Raw genomic sequence first — 8,136 nt, 5'->3', positions numbered from 1 at the left:
CTTTTCTCAAATATCTTGCTAACAACAGATGCAGGATAGGGGCTTATAATTAGGATACATCGACTGCAGATTTTGTGGTCCGTACCAAGCAGATTCCACAATGCTTCCTTTGCAAGCAGTTGTTTGAAAAGCCTACACAGGGCTCTGCTAATTGGTCAGCAAAACCTCTGAGCAGACGGGGATTAATTCTCGTCTCCACCCATAGCTTTATTCGTGTCTAAATAATCAAGGATTTCCTTGACTTCGTCAGTTTTAATGCTGATGGTTGCCGGGTGTGGCTGTAGCAATAGACAGGTACGGATGGGGGAAAAAGGTCGAGGTTAGGGACACTCACTTTGCTTGCACAGTGAGGGGCAAGTACTTGGCCTTTCCTTCACTTGTGATTGCAGTGGTTTTATCAGGCTTTGTTAAAGGAGGTATGGTGTCGTCCTAAAGCAGGTCTTGTTGCTGCTTTACATAAGTCTACCAGATTTTGTCACCAGTAATGCGACCAGACAAATTTGTTGCAGGTCTTTTTTCCATTGTTCAATCGCTCTCTTTTCTGCGTGGTGCATGTTCTTGCAGACCATCTTGTACACTTGTTTGTTGTGGTTGGTTGGATGCTGCTTATATTGACGCCAGGCTCTGGTCACCAGCAGTACGACACTTATAACCAAACCATGGCTGATCTACTGCTTTGTATCTGTATCTCTAGATAGGTAAGGGGCTCTCGGCCTTGCCACCGGGGCCTGTAGCACACGCACGCCAGAATAGGCGATTCTCCGTGAATCTTAAGGAACGTCTTTTCCAGATGATCAGGGATGTCTACAGAGACCACCAGGACCGCGGAAGTTCTCACGAAAACAGACAGCGATGCCACCAACGGTGCCAACCGCCCTGTACCGTCGGAGCCAGCGTGAGTAGCCGGCAGGGACATCAGGATTGGGGAATGTCTCAACGGTAGTATTGATGTCAGGGTTGTGTGGGATTATAATTGTAATTCTATATGAAATTTCCTCTGTTCGTCTGAAAAACTCCCGACATTAGCTGATATGATGGATAGGCTACCTGGCATACTGCTGTGCATAAGGCCAGGTGTATGAGCGTGTGCTCGATGCCAGCGATAGCCAGTTCGCCGCGTGTGATGCTCTCTCTCTCTCTCTCTCTCTCTCTCTCTCTCTCTCTCTCTCTCTCTCTCTCTCTGCGTCTCCCCCCACCCTCTCTCTCTCTCTCTCTCTCTGCGTCTCCCCCCACCCTCTCTCTCTCTCTCTCTCTCTGCGTCTCCCCCCACCCTCTCTCTCTCTCTCTCTCTCTCTGCGTCTCCCCCCCCCCTCTCTCTCTCTCTGCATCCCCACCTCTCTTCTCTGCGTCTTATTAAGGTAGGGGTGAGGATAACCTACGTTACCTCCTCTTTCGAGATGTAAGCTTTTGTCTCCATAAACTTGTCAATAAAGAAAAGAAAATCTCTCTCCTCTCTCTACCTTTTTCTCTTGCCCCCTTTCTCTCTCTCACCCTCCTCTCATCTTCTCTGTCTCTCTCCCACCCTTTAATGACCTCTCACATCTACTCACCCTCGACTTTCCACGGACACAGCACTCCACTGGTTACCATCGCCCGTGCCAACGTCGACCTGCGCCCAGAACAGAGCGTCTCCAGAGCAAGCAATTCCGACCCCTTACCGTTACTTTCGCCGATCCCTTTATAACTACATGTAAACTCATGTCTTGGCTAGACTCAAAGTGTCTGTTAGAAAATCATTATTCAGAATCACTAGTTTGTAATCATTATTATTACCATAGTGTAGTTATCAATGTTCACGATTTGATTGTACCGACATGACCTGTATTCCCTCAGTGACTACAGGAACCTATGGAATGCCATAAAACTGAAGATTAGTGTTTTCCATTTTCTTATGTAAGTGACATTTTCATACTGCATTGTACATGAACGACCTGTGATCACTTCAGGAAACTACGGAGCCCAAGTCACTCTGGTCTCAGCCTCGGCTCGGTCAGCTCCTCCAGCTTCCTCAGCTTAGAACCTAGTATAAGATGTGGATAATTCTATTTCTGTTACAGGATGTGGATAATTCTATTTCTATTACCAGTGGACCACGTGGCTGTTTTCCACGTGGATCCAAATGTCCCAAATAAGAACCACCCGCCTCAGCGAGGCGAGGTCACATTTTATATCTGACCTCGTTTGACCGAGAGTTCGTGGCCAGCTACCACCGCGCTAAGGTCAGCTCCGCCCTCTCTCGGGCAGCTGACCGTGGCCTCCACGCGGCGCTTTTGACCCTTTAGACAAGTCGTAGCGTCGTCATAGCGTGTGTTCACCCCTTTACGTGTGTTTTGCGTCCCTGTCAGCCACTATACTAGAGTACGCATACCCGTTATAAGTGGAGGCAGCGAGGGCCGTTGCATCCTTTGGCATGCAACACGGACACACCACCCCCGAAGAAAATCCGCTCGACCGCTTCAAAACATGGCTAAGCGTGTGTGTGTGTGTGTGTGTGTGTGTGTGTGTGTGTGTGTGTGTGTGTGTGTGAATTATAATAGTGATAATAATACAAAGTTACATAACTTCATTAGCTGAGAAACGGAAAAAGCCAAAACACTCATTATGCACATCTGTAAATGAATCCCCCTGTGCAATATTTCCTCTGGCCATCAATCAACACAATCCCGAGAGACAATCTTCGCGAGGCAGTCGAGCGCCGGACCTCCGTCTTGGGGCCGCTGCCTCTGCGCGCTCAGGAAAGCCCCTCTCATCTGCATACTCATCTTCAGCTGACCACGACCCCTCACGACGCCCAAATACACCGTGACAATCGATTTACAAATTAATTACACAAACTCTCCGAAACCGTGGACCCCCTTCCTCTCATCCCCTCCCTTCCTCCGAAACTGCCCTTACCTCTTCCCTTCCCCCTTCCCCGCCCTTCCCCACCCGACATACAATCCATCAAGACGCAGCCGGACCCCCGAAGAACCCGCAGTCAGGACCCACGGCCGCCGCTATGATTGCTTAGGTGACTTGTTCCGTCTCGTCCAACTGACCGTATCATTTGGCGAGCGAAATCGGCGGACGTGGGACGAGGCAGAGTCCTGCTCGCCGTCCCATCTAGACAGCGGAGAACGTACGATGGTGTGTCACTATTTAAAAAACTGTTTCATTGTTGTGTCTCTGTTCCGAGCTTTAAGATGCAGCGAAGTTTGACGACGGGAGGGGAGTGGCGGTGGGCCGAGATTGTGCTGCAGTGCATCGGTCTTGTTCTGATATCTTGGAGTAATGGATGTGGTTTGGATTAATATCGATGGCAGTATGCATGACTTCGGCTAAAACGTTTCGATAAAGTAGAAATTTTCATTAGTTAATATGAAACTCACATACACGCATACACACAAAAATCAAACAGCGTCAAAATTACAAACATTCTATCGTTAAAAAAATAAAACCAAAAGAATTTTAGCAAACAAACACAACCCATATACAAATACACACACAAAAAAATGAAAACCATTCACCAGCCTTTCGACATCCCATAGGCCTATTCCAGATCTCTCTGAAAACAAGCAAAAACGTAAAAAACTCCAGGCCACCAAGCGGCTCCCGAAGATGCCCTAAGATGACTGCCGTGATGACTCCCAATGATGCTGATGGGCAGGGAAGGAGTGGAGTAAGGCGAGTGTCAACATGGAGGCAAATACCGCCTCTCCTTGCTACATCATTGTTACACAGAGGGGGATTTTTTCTGTTGCTAAATGTGGGAGGGAAGGAGAGTGGAGAGAGGGAGAGAGGGAGACAGACAGACAGAGAGAGAGAGAGAGAGAGAGAGAGAGAGAGAGAGAGAGAGAGAGAGAGAGAGAGAGAGAGAGAGAGAGAGAGAGAGAGAGAGAGAGAATGTACATATACATATGGTAAAACGTCGCAGCATAATATACTCTTAGGACTAAATTTAGAAAAAAAGAGTAATAAATGATTCGCAAGCTCGAGAAATGTTAATTTATTTATATCAGACATGAAGACAAGTTAGGTACAACATATGCATATATATATATATATATATATATATATATATATATATATATATATATATATATATATATATATATATATATATATATATATATATATATATCTATGTATATATATATATATATATATATATATATATATATATATATATATATATATATATATATATATATATATATATATATTATATATATGCATATGTTGTACCTAACTTGTCTTCATGTCTGATATAAATAAATTAACATTTCTCGAGCTTGCGAATCATTTATTACTCTTTTTTTCTAAATTTAGTCCTAAGAGTATATTATGCTGCGACGTTTTACCATATGTATATGTACATTCTCTCTCTCTCTCTCTCTCTCTCTCTCTCTCTCTCTCTCTCTCTCTCTCTCTCTCTCTCTCTCTCTCTCTCTCTCTCTCTGTCTGTCTGTCTCCCTCTCTCCCTCTCTCCACTCTCCTTCCCTCCCACATTTAGCAACAGAAAAAATCCCCCTCTGTGTAACAATGATGTAGCAAGGAGAGGCGGTATTTGCCTCCATGTTGACACTCGCCTTACTCCACTCCTTCCCTGCCCATCAGCATCATTGGGAGTCATCACGGCAGTCATCTTAGGGCATCTTCGGGAGCCGCTTGGTGGCCTGGAGTTTTTACGTTTTGCTTGTTTTCAGAGAGATCTGGAATAGGCCTATGGGATGTCGAAAGGCTGGTGAATGGTTTTCATTTTTTTGTGTGTGTATTTGTATATGGGTTGTGTTTGTTTGCTAAAATTCTTTTGGTTTTATTTTTTTAACGATAGAATGTTTGTAATTTTGACGCTGTTTGATTTTTGTGTGTATGCGTGTATGTGAGTTTCATATTAACTAATGAAAATTTCTACTTTATCGAAACGTTTTAGCCGAAGTCATGCATACTGCCATCGATATTAATCCAAACCACATCCATTACTCCAAGATATCAGAACAAGACCGATGCACTGCAGCACAATCTCGGCCCACCGCCACTCCCCTCCCGTCGTCAAACTTCGCTGCATCTTAAAGCTCGGAACAGAGACACAACAATGAAACAGTTTTTAAATAGTGACACACCATCGTACGTTCTCCGCTGTCTAGATGGGACGGCGAGCAGGACTCTGCCTCGTCCCACGTCCGCCGATTTCGCTCGCCAAATGATACGGTCAGTTGGACGAGACGGAACAAGTCACCTAAGCAATCATAGCGGCGGCCGTGGGTCCTGACTGCGGGTTCTTCGGGGGTCCGGCTGCGTCTTGATGGATTGTATGTCGGGTGGGGAAGGGCGGGGAAGGGGGAAGGGAAGAGGTAAGGGCAGTTTCGGAGGAAGGGGAGGGGATGAGAGGAAGGGGGGTCCACGGTTTCGGAGAGTTTGTGTAATTAATTTGTAAATCGATTGTCACGGTGTATTTGGGCGTCGTGAGGGGTCGTGGTCAGCTGAAGATGAGTATGCAGATGAGAGGGGCTTTCCTGAGCGCGCAGAGGCAGCGGCCCCAAGACGGAGGTCCGGCGCTCGACTGCCTCGCGAAGATTGTCTCTCGGGATTGTGTTGATTGATGGCCAGAGGAAATATTGGCACAGGGGGATTCATTTACAGGATGTGCATAATGAGTGTTTGGCTTTTCCGTTTCTCAGCTAATGAAGTTATGTAACTTTGTATTATTATCACTATTATAATTCACACACACACACACACACACACACACACAAAACCACACACACACACACACACACACACGCTTAGCCATGTCTTGAAGCGGTCGAGCGGATTTTCTTCGGGGGTGGTGTGTCCGTGTTGCATGCCAAAAGGATGCAACGGCCCTCGCTGCCTCCACTTATAACGGGTATGCGTACTCTAGTATAGTGGCTGACAGGGACGCAAAACACACGTAAAGGGGTGAACACACGCTACGACGACGCTACGACTTGTCTAAAGGGTCAAAAGCGCCGCGTGGAGGCCACGGTCAGCTGCCCGGAGAGAGGGCGGAGCTGACCTTAGCGCGGTGGTAGCTTAGCACGAACTCCCGGTCAAACGAGGTCAGATATAAAATGTGACCTCCGCCCTCGCTGAGCGGGTGGTTCTTATTTGGGACATTTGGATCCACGTGGAAAACAGCCACGTGGTCCACTGGTAATAGAAATAGAATTATCCACATCCTGTAACAGAAATAGAATTATCCACATCTTATACTAGGTTCTAAGCTGAGGAAGCTGGAGGAGCTGACCGAGCCGAGGCTGAGACCAGAGTGACTTGGGCTCCGTAGTTCCTGAAGTGATCACAGGTCGTTCATGTACAATGCAGTATGAAAATGTCACTTACATAAGAAAATGGAAAACACTAATCTTCAGTTTTATGGCATTCATAGGTTCCTGTAGTCACTGAGGGAATACAGGTCATGTCGGTACAATCAAATCGTGAACATCTGATAACTACACTATTGGTAATAATAATGATTACAAACATAGTGATTCTGAATAATGATTTTCTAACAGACACTTTGAGTCTAGCCAAGACATGAGTTTACATGTAGTTATAAAGGGATCGGCGAAAGTAACGGTAAGGGTCGGAATTGCTTGCTCTGGAGACGCTCTGTTCTGGGCGCAGGTCGACGTTGGCACGGGCGATGGTAACCAGTGGAGTGCTGTGTACCGTGGAAAGTCGAGGGTGAGTAGATGTGAGAGGTCATTAAAGGGTGGGAGAGAGACAGAGAAGATGAGAGAGAGGGTGAGAGAGAGAAAGGGGGCCAAGAGAAAGGTAGAGAGAGGAGAGAGATTTTCTTTTCTTTATTTGACAAGTTTATGGAGACAAAAGCTTACATCTCGAAAGGAGGAGGTAACGTAGGTTATCCTCACCCCTACCTTAATAAGACGCAGAGAAAGAGAGGTGGGGATGCAGAGAGAGAGAGAGGGTGGGGGGAGACGCAGAGAGAGAGAGAGAGAGAGAGAGGGTGGGGGGAGACGCAGAGAGAGAGAGAGAGAGAGAGAGAGAGAGAGAGAGAGAGAGAGAGAGAGAGAGAGAGAGAGAGAGAGAGAGAGTGAGAGAGAGAGCATCACACGCGGCGAACTGGCTATCGCTGGCATCGAGCACACGCTCATACACCTGGCCTTATGCACAGCAGTATGCCAGGTAGCCTATCCATCATATCAGCTAATGTCGGGAGTTTTCAGACGAACAGAGGAAATTTCATATGTCGAATTATAATCCCACACAACCCTGACATCAATACTACCGTTGAGACATTCCCCAATCCTGATGTCCCTGCCGGCTACTCACGCTGGCTCCGACGGTACAGGGCGGTTGGCACCGTTGGTGGCATCGCTGTCTGTTTTCGTGAGAACTTCCGCGGTCCTGGTGGTCTCTGTAGACATCCCTGATCATCTGGAAAAGACGTTCCTTAAGATTCACGGAGAATCGCCTATTCTGGCGTGCGTGTGCTACAGGCCCCGGTGGCAAGGCCGAGAGCCCCTTACCTATCTAGAGATACAGATACAAAGCAGTAGATCAGCCATGGTTTGGTTATAAGTGTCGTACTGCTGGTGACCAGAGCCTGGCGTCAATATAAGCAGCATCCAACCAACCACAACAAACAAGTGTACAAGATGGTCTGCAAGAACATGCACCACGCAGAAAAGAGAGCGATTGAACAATGGAAAAAAGACCTGCAACAAATTTGTCTGGTCGCATTACTGGTGACAAAATCTGGTAGACTTATGTAAAGCAGCAACAAGACCTGCTTTAGGACGACACCATACCTCCTTTAACAAAGCCTGATAAAACCACTGCAATCACAAGTGAAGGAAAGGCCAAGTACTTGCCCCTCACTGTGCAAGCAAAGTGAGTGTCCCTAACCTCGACCTTTTTCCCCCATCCGTACCTGTCTATGCTACAGCCACACCCGGCAACCATCAGCATTAAAACTGACGAAGTCAAGGAAATCCTTGATTATTTAGACACGAATAAAGCTATGGGTGGAGACGAGAATTAATCCCCGTCTGCTCAGAGGTTTTGCTGACCAATTAGCAGAGCCCCTGTGTAGGCTTTTCAACAACTGCTTGCAAAGGAAGCATATGTGGAAATCTGCTTGAGTAGCGGCGATCCACAAAAAACTGA

Source organism: Penaeus monodon, chromosome 14 (assembly GCF_015228065.2).
Source record: "Penaeus monodon isolate SGIC_2016 chromosome 14, NSTDA_Pmon_1, whole genome shotgun sequence".
Classification (NCBI taxonomy): domain Eukaryota; kingdom Metazoa; phylum Arthropoda; class Malacostraca; order Decapoda; family Penaeidae; genus Penaeus; species Penaeus monodon.
The sequence above is the reverse complement of the archived record's forward strand: the minus strand, read 5'-3'. Positions refer to the sequence as shown.